The sequence below is a fragment of the Chinchilla lanigera genome, unplaced genomic scaffold (genome assembly GCF_000276665.1).
Source record: "Chinchilla lanigera isolate Chin_1 unplaced genomic scaffold, ChiLan1.0 scaffold00038, whole genome shotgun sequence".
Lineage (NCBI taxonomy): Eukaryota > Metazoa > Chordata > Mammalia > Rodentia > Chinchillidae > Chinchilla > Chinchilla lanigera.
In genome coordinates, this window is record NW_004955439.1 from 7430409 (window position 1) to 7443475 (window position 13067).

The window sequence follows — 13067 nt, forward strand, 5'->3', positions numbered from 1 at the left end:
ACACCTGGCTCCCTACCTAGATTTTGAGAGGCAGAGGCTGTAGGGAGCTCGGCTTCCTGCGCCTAAGCAGCAGCTTTCACTGGACAGCTCAATAACCACAGGCAAGGTGCTCACTCAGTCTCAGTGAGCCTCAGCATCCCAGCCTGTAAAATGGGACCATTGCTTTCTTCAGAGAGTTAGCATGAGGATTAAGGGGGATAAAAGTAACTTGCTTAGAACCCAAGGAAAGAGCTAGTAAGTTCATAGTAGATGTGAACCCTTCCAGTCCTGTGGCCAGACTTGCAACCAAACGAGGGCCTTTTAGCACTCACCTGGCACTGACAGTGTCTCGTACCCACTGCTTGGGGGTATCCTTGCAGACAAGCAGTTCTTTTTACATGACCCTAATTGTGTACTCCTTTGGTTTTGTTGTTTTCCAAACTTCCAATCTTCTAACTTTGTCAGCTACCCAGTAACCTTTCAGAAAGTTCCTTTCCTGCTTCATGTTTGCCAGGTTCCCTACCCAAATGAGTATAGTTTCTGACAATCAAATGAATGTCTCGTTGTGTCAGACTGTCTCACGCTGGTTTCACTGATGTTTCTCCCTGTCCCCTTCCCCCATGGAGCTTCTCAAAAGAAAGCCTCTACCTTACCTTTTGTTTGTTCACTTGGGGCTATGCATCTCTGGCCTAACATTTGCAATGCACAAAAGGATGTCTAAGGATGCTGAATGAGGAATGAATGACTGAAGGATTTGATGGATATTTTCTGGTTCAGAGCACTGATGTTGTGGAGTTGTGCTATCAACTCTATCAGCAGACTTTTAACAGGCTCTGGATAAGTGAGACAGAAATTTCCACACTTTTTGTTAGTTTTTAAAATCTTTTTTTTGGGGGGGGAGTACCAGGAATTGAACTCAGGACCTTGTGCTTGCCAGGCAGGCGCTGTGGTGCTGAGCTATCTCCCTAGCACTTTTTGTTATTTTTTATGGGATATTCTGTGATTGTAACCAAATATACCCTGCCATTAAGATTAAACATTTCCCCCCAAGTCTCTATACTTTTCTTCTGTTATCCATCTAAAGCCACAGTGGTACTCCTTGCAACTTTTTTGAGAAGTGATTTACTAAGTATGTTTTATCAAGTTCCCTTAGAAGCAAATATTAATTTATAAAGATTTCGGATGGGCTCATCAAAGCTGACACCATTTCCTTTAGACTCTTCCTGTGTAACGGATAAACATCAAAACCAGTGCAGTAAAAGCAAATGGAATATGAGATGGAAACAAGACCTTCTTAGAAAAAAGGTTTTGTGTTAAATTTTGCATCTGTCAATTATCCTGTTATTTGCAGGCTAATCACATGATTTGGATTATATATATTCAGAAAAAGACAAATGAAATGTTTTCCTATTTAATTTAGTGGCCTAATTTTTCAAAGACATTTTAGAAAACAGCTTAAGTCAACACAGACCAAGGAATTTGAGTATGCACAGCAAATCCTTGGAAAGAGTTCTATCAGAGCTTTTATCTGACCACCAACCCGAAATGCTAATCACAAGCCAGAACATCTCTCCATGTTGTCTCTCTTCAAGGGGTATTAAATTGCAGTGCAGCCAGGACTAAAAAAAAAACACCAGATTTTAATAATATCCAGTCTTAGATGCCATCGGCAAGATGACATTTCCTGGAAAGAACTGTGTTATTACAGTATTATTATTTGTAATGATTTGCTTGATATGATCAACAAAGAAAAAGTAAATCATCCAAATGGGACTTCTGGCAGGGAGCTGCATTCTCATTAAGGGAAGCATTAGCGGGCCAAACACATTTGAGTAAACACGGAAGATGAACTTGATGTCGACAAGGAGGGGCTGTTGATGGAGACCACAAGAATTTGTAAGGCCAAGGAATTCTGGTTTCACCCACTTAAAGTGAATAAAAACCACCCTGACCTTTGCAAAACTTCCTGGCAGCCTTAGTCAGAATTTATATTTAAGGAAAACTTAAAAGTCAAAATAACACAGCTTTCATGATGTCAGATGGTTTATCATGGCCATCTTTTATACTTGGTCATAATTCTAGAGCTCTGGCCCTTCAGAAAAAATATCAGGAAGAGAGAGAGGCGGCGAGTGGGGAGGCAGGAGCATTCAGATTCATTTCCAAGAGGTCATCAAGCTTTAAAGATAATATGTTATCTTTGACTTTGACTCTCAGAGACTTCGACTTTCAGCTTGCTAAACAGAAAAATGCGGTACAAAAGTGTTAACAATGACATAGATTTCCTAGTTGTAAAGGAGGCTATGATAACAGAACATAGTCATTTTAATAGCTTGAGTGGCTGCCTTTTAAAAGTATGTAAAATGAAAAAAGGAAAGTTTTGGTTAGGTTAATGGCGCCCTGACACAGTTTCACGACAGGCCTCTGCCTTAATAAATACCAAATTGTTTTCTAAAATCCATGTATAAATATAGTATTTACACATCCCAGATGTTCAATGATCTAATTCCTTATATTTGATCCAAATTATAAATGGAAGATATTAAACAATTTAGACTTATGTGTAATAGGGTATAAACAATATTGAAAAATAACTATGAAAATCCTGAGACAACTCAACTATTATTTTTTCTAAAATAATTTCTTTTTATTAGATAAAATTAGGATATATATTCTATCCTAATTTTTAAACTGATGATAAATTACACCTGATCATCTTCCAATTTTTTCACACTAACAACTAGTCTTCAATGATACTCTTTAGCTGCAAAAAATCCACAAAAGTAGGTTTATTTAGGGGTTTGCTCAAAAATTAAACTTTATGCAAAAAGGCCCCCAAATCAAGCTGAAGAGGTGGAGCAAGAGTCACATGCTTATACAGAAATGTGTTATGAATTTACAAATTAGTCATAGACTGGGGTGGTGGTGGGGCACATGAGAGACGCAAAGAAACTAAGAAGCAACGTTTCAATTTTTCTCAAACTTATGTTGATGGACTACAGTGGACTATCAGAAAACAAGCTTACCTATACTTAAGTGTTAAGTTCTTTTTAGGGCACCTGAAGACACTAAGAAAATTGGATTGTGTTTACAAATATAAACCTCCCTTCCCCCTCCCTCCTCTCTCCTTATTTCTCTCCCTCCCACTTTGCCTCCCTGCTCTCCTCCCTCTTCTTAGCCCCCCATGCCATTGTGCACGATGGAGTTCCAGGTGGATGCCAAATTTGAGTCTCTTCCTTCACCTTTGAGTCAACACACTGAACCTAGACATATATATCTCCACACCTAGTCTAAACTCTTTGACTAATATTTGTTAGTTGGAATATAAAAACAAATGGTTACAGATGGAATCTGAGTCTGCAAACCCAACTGACCCATTTGCATTCATTAATCTGTTCGCAGCACGTGTTGGCTTGGGTACTACTTCACGAAGATCGGCTGGCCCAGGTTACAGACCCACGGACATAATCCAAACCCAGAGCTACCAGCAACTCACAGAGCAACAGCAAAAGAAGTCCAGGAGCTCTTCCCTCTTTCCTGGTTATCTCACTTTTGACAGGAACATGGTACACCTTCCACAGATGGAAAAAGTAGTTCTGAATTTCAGAATTCACTTGAGTAATTATTTAACACCTGCATTAGGAAATATTTATGTTCGCTCAAAATTTCCACATTTTTCCATGTGGAAATTTTGCACATTCTTCACCTCATCTATAAGACACAGTCTTTCCTGGGGGTCCTTGCGAGGCTAAATTCAAGCTCAGTTATTATCCTCATAATTGAACCTTGGGATAATTTCCCTTTTCAGGTGGAGGCTGCACTTGAAAAGTAGAAGAATGTACCAGTTTTGTGTTCTCTTTTAAGTTATATAATCATATTCTACTGATTCTGAGGCACACTTTTAAAGAATTATCTCTCAAGCAAGGATGCTCTTATCAGTGTATAGCATTTTAATTCAATAAAAAATTTGAGTCATCACCTTTTAAAAAATTACTTTTTATTAGTACCTGTTTGCAAGACATAATTTTTATATCCTGTCTTGGTTACTTTTCTCTTGTTGCTGAGACAAAATATTGACACCCAGAATTAAGGAAGAAAAGGTTTATTTAGCTCACGGTTTGTGGAGGTTTCAGTCTATAATCAGCTGGCTTCAAGGCAGGGTGGCACATGGCAGAGGGGAACAGTTCGTGGCAGCTGAAGACAGCAAAAGAAACAAGAGCAAAAAGGGAGGGAGGGCAGCAAGCAGCCTCTTTCCCTCCCTTACATTGTATGCAAACTACCAGCCTCAGGGTGGGTGCAGCACTCACACCCATAATTCCAACACTGGACCATGAATCAATCATAGACTCTAGAAGCCCACCTCATGTCTGCATGAGGCTTTGGGGGAACATCCAGACATAAACCATAGCACATCCCTTGTGTAGTTTGTGCAGCTCTATAATACACCTTAATTCCTTTTTTCATCTCCTTTCCTGCCCCTTCATCCTTCTTTCTCCATCTCTTGATCCCCTACCCATTTGAGAAAGATGTCTCTCTATCTGCTATTATGTTTTGTTCTGCTCTTTATTTATAGTTTGGGTTTCTCATATGACTGAAACCATGTGATATTTAAGTTTGTGTGTCTGATCTCTTTTAGGTAATGTTAGGTTTCAAGGTGCATCCACTTTCCTACAAATGACTCAGTGTTTGGTAACTGAAGTACTGCCATCTCTTTGGAGGTCCCTAAAATTCCATCAGACTCTACAGTTACAGCACCTGAAAGAGTCTGTCAGTAGCCATCCATGTACTAAATATTCAGAGCCCTGTGAATTACAATATAGCTTTTAATTCACTTAAGGATTTATGACTTGAGTTAGGACAGTATATTGTTTGACTCAATACAAGCTGGTTTTTGTTGTTGTTTATTTGTTCTAGAAGCTAGCCTCTTCTTCTTTTGCTACCGCACAAAATTGCTTGAGTTAATACGTACTTAGCGTTAACTGTGCAAAAGGCATTGTTTTAAGCCTTTGAAATACATGAAATCAAGAGATAGGTACAATTATTATTGCCATTTAAAAGATAATGAAATGGATGTCCAGAGAGATTATGTAGTTGGGCGTAGTAATAAGTATTGGAGAAAGAGTTCAAAGCCTTACAGCCAGGCTCAGGGCCTTGCTCTTACTCTGCACCAGGGTCACATAAGCATTTATGAAAATGTAATTGATAAACACATAGGCTGCTAGGACTCAACTCTGAAGCTAACATCCGTAAAAACAACTACCCTCGAGAATATCCTTATCACATTATATGACTCAGTTTATATTCTGATGTCTACACTTCAGGGATATAAGAAAAACAATAGATTTTAGTGTCCAACTGCAAAAAATTCCAAGAAAATACCAGGGGTAGATGACTGGGCCAGGACATGGAAGGTCAAGATACAGTGACCAGCTTTGTACTTCCTCGTGCTTGAGTATTTTTGTAAATTACCACACCTGTGTAATTGTCTCAACTATCCAACCCTTTAATTCAATTTTCCTCAACCTTTTCTGAGAATAGATCTTGGCTATTTTTGAAAGTCAAATCCAACCTCAAAGGGCAAAAATTTTTCTCCCCTGAAAAATTTCAGGAGAGTTTGTTGTGGTGTTTGAAGGTAATTCTAAAAGAAGTTCACTTATACTGTTTGAAAAAAAAAATAATGGTGAGTTTGTTAGAGAAAGGATGTTTTCTCCTGGACTGATTCCCTTAAGTGTAGACACAATTTTCAGATGTTCAAGTCATGGATATTTATTTTAAAATATGGTTTGTTTTATGCTTAGAGCTCCTAAATTACTTAAAATAAGAATAAGCTCTTTTTACATTGCAGAGGTGATTAAACTACATTCCTATCATTTGCTTATATTCTTTGTGGAATGTGATGTGATGCATATATTTTCCTTTAATTTTTACCATGACGACTCTGAATCCACTGCCAGAAAGGATATCATTTTTTTACCCTAAAATTCTGTTGGTACATAACTGTGGATCAAGATCATGCCATAAAATAGATTCTTTTGAGAAAAAAGACATTCCAACTATTCCTGTGACCAAAAAATAGATTCTATTTGAGTAATTAATCAGCATGCCATTTTCTCCCTTTATTTCTTGGTTTGATTTGTTAATCTATTAATCTTTCAACCAGATTTCCAAAAGTTCAATTACAATGTTAGTAGAGTTTGGTGATTGCTGTCATTAGTATTTCATACAGCTGTTAACCCTGCCTTCCTGGGTCATTCAGAAAGATAAAGCATTCTTTCTGCTCCAGCAAGGGCCCATCCTTTTTTCTGATCTACTGGACAGGAAGATGGAGGAGGAGCCAGGCTGGAATTTTCCATGGCTACTCAAAGACTGGTGCGTGACCCAAGCTCTTTTCTTCCTGTGCCCCAAATCTGAATAGTTACCCCTACACCCTCGGTAGGTCTTCCAGGGTTTAAAAAATTACATAAAACTCTCAAACATTTAAACACGTTCAATATTAGTCATTTTCATTCTTAGCCTAGGTTTTATTTCTAATCAAATATATTTTATCAAAAAAATTCCTCAGTGTTAAGTGTTTACTAAACATTTACCATGTTTAGGGGCATAAAAATCACACTTCATCCTGATTTCTCTGTGTTGGAACATTGAGTATTGATGTTAATCTGAGCAGAATTTTAGATTTCCTCATACATGAATTGGGTGTGATTGGGTGGTGAGCTAGGTTTTTTTATGTTAATTTGTGAGATTTGATTATTTTTTAAATGAAGTTTCAATTAACTGTAAATTATGTGAAAGAAATTATGTATACTTTCATTAGGGCTACCAAAGATACTATATTATCACAGACCTGGAAAGAATGACTTACTTGTTTTATGCGTGTGATTTATTGAAACAGACACCTTAGAAGGAAGTAAGGCAATGGTAAGAAAATAAGCAGAGAGAGTCATGTGGTTTTAGGTAAAGCTCAAGGGAAGCTCGATAACATGAATGGCACACAGAATACACTTACCTGGAGCAAGGAGACCGTGCTTTTTAGGGGCACCAGTGGCCGTGCAGGAAGCACCGAATTGCCTGGGAAGTTGATGAGGTGATTCCTCTGAGCTGAGGATGCTTCTTCAGCAAAGAGGACAAATGCGAGCTATCAACAGCCAATATTGCAACTGAGGCTGTTGACACCTGCCTGGCACAGGGATGAGGGAAGCACAGGGGCTACTGTAGACCCCAACGTGGCTGAGGAAGGAGCAAGCCATAGAAATCTTAAATAAATGAGAAATTCAGTTTGGCTGCTTGCTGAGTTTTGGAATTACCCAGTTTACTTAATCATTAGCAAAGTGTCTATTGTCTCAGGGAGGTGACTCTGTACATAGTGTGTTTATAAATGAAAAGGCAAGGGGGAATTAGGTATTCTTACCATTAGACTTTCGAGAAGCTGAAGTTTATTGCTAATTTAGTAATCTTGAGATCAAATTACCCTCCATTTTTTCAATTGCTTTTGGCAACCTTTTTAGGGGATGTGGAGACTAGTTAGAGATACAAATAATAGCAACCAAGATCTACTTTATTAGAAACTGAAAAGAGTGCTTTTTAAAAAGGAATTATTTGATAAACCGCTAAAGTGACTAAATGCCCATTACTTCCATCCAGAGTTATGAGAGGTATTTAAAGAGAGACAGTTATTTCATCTCTATCCACTTCTTAGGGTTATCACTGTCAAGGGTTTATTATTTTTGCACCCATTTTTCTGTGTGAATATAAACATATCAACCATGCAGCACTTGTAGTGCATCATTTTTTGTTTGTAAGTGACAGGAAGTGCCTTTGTGAAAAGCAGACGTGAGACATGCTCTGGCCCAGGCTTCAGTGAGCAAGCTTTGTGCTTATTCTGCTTCCAAATGATAAAAACTTGACTCCTATGCATAGAGACAAAGAGTGAAGGGTTACAGGATACTATATCTAGTCAAGTAGGAAACGTGGCCCTTGGTCAGGGTAAGAAGACCAAAACAGCTGCATTGTGAGGTTGATGTCCTTGACCATCAGGTCAGGGTTTGGGGTCTTGAACTATTCAAGATCCTGAATGTTTTGACGTCACTTTGGCAGACAGTTGAAGTTTTTTAGGGGGTCATTATCTTCGGAAAGCTATCTATTGTTTTTCCTTATAACTCTATACAAAGGAAGTATAAACATTTCCCTTCTTGAAAACAAGCTGGTGTTTTATTTTAGTGGTCATTATCCTGAATCCCAGATTCTGAGTCAAGGAACTGTTTAGGACAGAAAGGGGCAGGGACATAGTTCACCCTCTAGGCCATTGAGTGTAAGGGCCCATGCTGGATTTACCCCTGTCCACACAGTAGCTTGTGACAGGTGCAGACCTTCTGATGGCTTGTCCAACCCCCTGGCACTTCACTGGACCCCACTGAAGTCCTATTTTACCAACGAGGAAATGAAGGCTCAGAATTCTGTATACCTTAGGTAAGTTCACACACATGTGCAGTGGAGATTCTGCCCTCCGATCTGGGTTTAATTCCCAATGCCATGTGTCTCTCATTACATTGCAGATCCCACCAGTCCTGTGTCAGGGTTTTACCAGCTACAGCATGGGTATCCAGAGCTGCCTGCCTTGCACTGAATGAAGAGGGATTGCTTTGGGACTGCACACAAAATATATAACACAGTCAATGTAAATAGGTAACAAAACTTCTTTTGTTTTTAAAAATATTTCAACTTACTAATTTTTTAAAACAAAGTAACACAAGCCCAAATTTAATAATTAAATAAGAAAGCTTGCATGTCTTCTGAGGCACATACACGTGAAGGTAGGTCGAAGTGCTATTACCATTGTTGCACTGCACATGTAACATCTGATGCACTCGGGGTTTTGATTGAGCTGCTTGTGTGTAGCAGCACACAAAGCAGAGTTAGCACTGCACTGTGTCCTTCCCTACACAGCATTTCATTATAACCTGTACAATCTGTGCTGGAGCACAGTGCAATCCAATCATGAAAAATATCACCAAGCATCACATTAAAAGTTTATGATTTGGGGGGCTGCTTTACTAGCTGTCCAGGGCTGCATGTCCAGGGCTGCATGTTGGAAATGCCTGAGTTAAAGAGAATGATAAATCTATCTCACATGGAACAATTTATCCTGATGTTACAGCATGAGAAGAGCTGAATGAGTAAAGGCTGAAGTGAGTAGGGTGTAAAGAGAGCAAGCAAGAACATCAAGAGACTCAGATTCTGCTGTGGTGCTAGACAAGTCACTCAGTCTAACTGGCCTCAGTCTCTTATTAATTAAAGATGGCAGCAATGGAAGTTCCAGAACTAACATTTCTGACTCTGGTCAAGGCAGGTTGGAAAGAATGGCCATATGAACTCAACCTTGAAAGGAGATGTGAAGGCACTGGAAGGACAGCTCATATTTGAGGAGCAATTGAAGCAAAGGTTCAGAGTGAGTTCCGAGATTGGTGTTCCTGAGGCACTAAGAGCTTCACCATGTCCACTCATCAGAAAGGTACTGTGCCTGGACATGGAACTAGAGATATGCCAAAGTAGCACCGATTTGGAGACCTGTGCTTAGCTCATTTGTTGCTCTGGACCTCATCGCATTATTTTCTCCAACTAGCAGTTGAAAGCTTCCTTATTAACCACTCTAAGAAGATGAATTGGAAATATAATTGTTCTTGAAATGTTATGACATGCTTAGTGCTAAGTGCTACAAAGGAACACTTTTTTTTTGTAGTGGGAATCGAACTCAGGACCTTGCACTTGCCAGGCAGATGCTGTGCCACTGAGCTATATCCCCAACCCAAGAAACACTTTCTTATCAACAGGAAAAAGATCAAATCTAGACTCTGGATTTATAAAACTTCTGCACATGCACTGAGTCACTTGAACTTTTCTCTGTTGCTGTCCGTGTTGTGTCAATTCATTCAAGTGACAGTTATGAAAGGATGATTATACACATGACATGAAAGCAGAAGCAGCCCCCAGCCTACAGAGTCATGAGGTAAAGATGGTGGAGCTACCAGAAAAGCGAAGGGAAGTGAGTGACTAAAGTAGGCCAGAGAGACTGGAAAAGGATTCTGTTAGGTTTTTTGGCACAAACAAAATAGAACAAAGTAAAAAATGTCTCTATTGCCAGCATGGAGAAGACCACAGCAGAAAGGAGGGAAACGGAGCTTCTGAAGGCCTGGCCAGGGGAGCAGAGGCTATGTAGGGCCAGGCTGTGGGTAGAGTTTAGGGGATGGTCTGTGTCACTTGACAGGCAGTGATTGGAGAGGGGGTGGGAAGAGGGAAACAGGATGCTGTGAAGAAGAAAGTAGAAAGTTGTAATATGACTGGGGAGGAGGAAGGCGGAGCCTGCCACATGGTCTCCAGTGTGCTATGCCATATTGGCTCGCCGCCATGATGACTTAGCAGAATTTTTATTAAGATAGAAAACCCATCAGATTCCAATGAGAAGAAACATTTGGACCATCTTTTAAAAGAAACAGAAAGGAAAGGAGGGAGGGAGAAACAAAGCCTATGCAGGGAATGGCATGAAGAAAGGCACAGAAGCATGACACTGTGTAAGCTGATCAGAGAGACACAAGGGCAGTCTGCCAGGGCAGGGCCCCATGCAGGGAAAGCTGGGGAAGGGGACACATTTGAACATGAGCTGAGGGCTCATTATGAATCTTCATGGTCTGAGAAAAGCATTTCTAATCTTTAAAAATGTGTGAATTGCTGTGCCCCATCCTGGGACTTCATGTGGGATTCTAAGTGTACTTAGGCTTTTTGGGACATTGCAGATATGGGGCAGAAAAAATGAAACGCAATGGCTGATTGAAATAAAATGGAGAACTGTTGTAGTCAGGGATTGGCAAGGGAATATAATTTAAATCAAGACACATAGTTATAAGATTATTTTATAATAGCCACTCAAAGTGTCATACACAAGAGAGTGCAGGAAATCTGTCCACACAGTAAAGACCAAAAGAATCCAGCTGAGGGCCTGGATTCCCACGGCAATGTCCTGCAAGAGTCCACCTGAAGACCTAGAGCTCATAACAATGCTCCCCACGAGTCCAGCTGGAGGCCAAGAGCCCACGACAATGTCTTCTGCAGGCCTGTTTCAAGGATCTGTCCTGGGAAGGCCCAAGGGGTGGTGAAAGCTAGAAAGTCTGTGCCAAGGGGATGAAGGATCTGTGCTAACAGGCTGAGGAATCTGCACTGGAGCCAGGAAGCAGTGCTCAAAGTAAGAACAAGAGCTCCCCTGAAAAGTACCACAGCCATCCTCAGTGACAACGAAGTCCCGAGCTCCTCTGACAATGAGAACACCAGAGCTCCTATCAGGAAAGCAAGAGCTTCTCCAGGAGACTGAGCAGTGCACCATCTTCCCCTTTGGATCCAAGAAGTGATGCTCAAAGTAAGGATCAGAGCTCTCCCAAAGTGAACCATAGCCATTCTCCATGACAACAAAGTCCCAAGCTCCTTCGACAATGAGAACAGCCAAGTTCACAGGGAAATCCAGCAGGACAAGCTCCTCCAAGAGAACCAACAGTCCAGAATCAACAGCTCCCTACAGCTTCTCTTCCTCTTCAGTTTTGCCTCTTATGCTGCTGGCAGCAATCCTCAGGTGGGTCTCCCACACCTAGCACCATGTTGGTTCAGTTCAGCTAGCTGACCACCAGTTGTCAGTACACCACACAAACTGAACATGAGATCAATGGGCTAAAAAGCCAGAAGGCTATGACTAGAGTAGGGGAAGAGGAATAGAAATTTGGGTTCCATAAAGACCTTGGGATGAAATTATAAAAATTCAGGTTCAGTCAGAATCATCAGGGATGATTCAGTAGTCCAGGAAATAAAGTCAACTTCTATCATGTTGCTCTATGTTGAAATCTTGTTAATTGGTCTTTAAATTAAAACTAATTAAAAGAACACACCCTATTTAAAGAAAGGCACAGTTAAGTGATGGGTGTTTCTTCAAGTAAGTTTAGCACTATTGTTCTTGGACTGACAGAGCAGATGCCCCCTTATGAAAATAAATTCAGTGCATATTTAAAATGTGAATCATTATCCAGGAGGAGAACTATGTAGATTTATGGTTTTCATCAGAGGACTCAAGAGATTATTTATCAGACTCAGGTTAGTCAGCCCTCACTCACTCCTCCAGCAGTTATGCCAAGTCCTTGCAGTTCTTGGTACTTTGCCACTAGGAGGAAGACACTTTCCTTGGGTAAAATGCCACTAAGTTTGAGAATCTCAATTAGAAAACAAAACAAAGCAACAGTTTAGAGTTTTATGTGAGCACAGGTAAATTTTATTTCTATGAATTACATACATAAATGTTGGAGAAGACAGAGGAATTTCACACAGTTTCCCAAAGAAAAAATGCTGGACTTTGAGCTTTTTTCCTCTCTGTCATCTGTTCCCAAGCCACCCCACCCAATTCCACCACTTTTGTCACTAAGTCCTACCAGGCTTCCTATGAAGGGTAGTGGTTTATTTTTTTCTTCTCTATTATCTCTTCTGTGGGCCTGTTGCTTAGATCTGTGGTTCTCACAGTGGGTTCCTGAGATCCTCAAAACCTTTAGAGGGCGAAAGTACTTTCTAGCAATAGTAGCGCTTTATTTTCTTCTTTTACTGTCTTCCTTTAAGGAGCAGAAGGTAGAGTTTTTCAGTAGTTACAGGATGTATGATGTCACATCTCAGATGCTAAATGGAATATGTGCTTAGGCATTTCAGTATTGGAATTTTTCTCAATTATTATTTATGGTACAGTAGAACTAGATAGATGTAACCCTCACAAATGAAAGCTCTTTGGGGTCCTAAGAGTATATAGGAGTCTTAAGATCAAGTGTGTGAGCACCCCTGGCTAGAGGAAAGTGTTACCTAACTGCTCTGCCTCCTTGTACTTTTCCAGTCCCATCCTTCATCTGGATCATCCTCAATTTGTCCTCCAAATAGCCAAGAGAGTAATCTTTTTGAAATATAGGTCTGAGGGGCTGGGGATTTAGCTCAGCGGCACAGCGCCTGCCTAGCAAGAGTGAGGTCCTGAATTCGATTCCCGGTACTGGAAAAAAACAAAACAAAGCAAACAAAAAAAAAAA

The 13067-nt window shown here is 40.2% G+C and overlaps 1 pseudogene; it reads right to left on the reverse strand.

Moving 5' to 3' along the window:
- LOC102021393 overlaps positions 1–13067 on the reverse strand; it is a 99410-nt pseudogene that overhangs the window by 4883 nt on the left and 81460 nt on the right.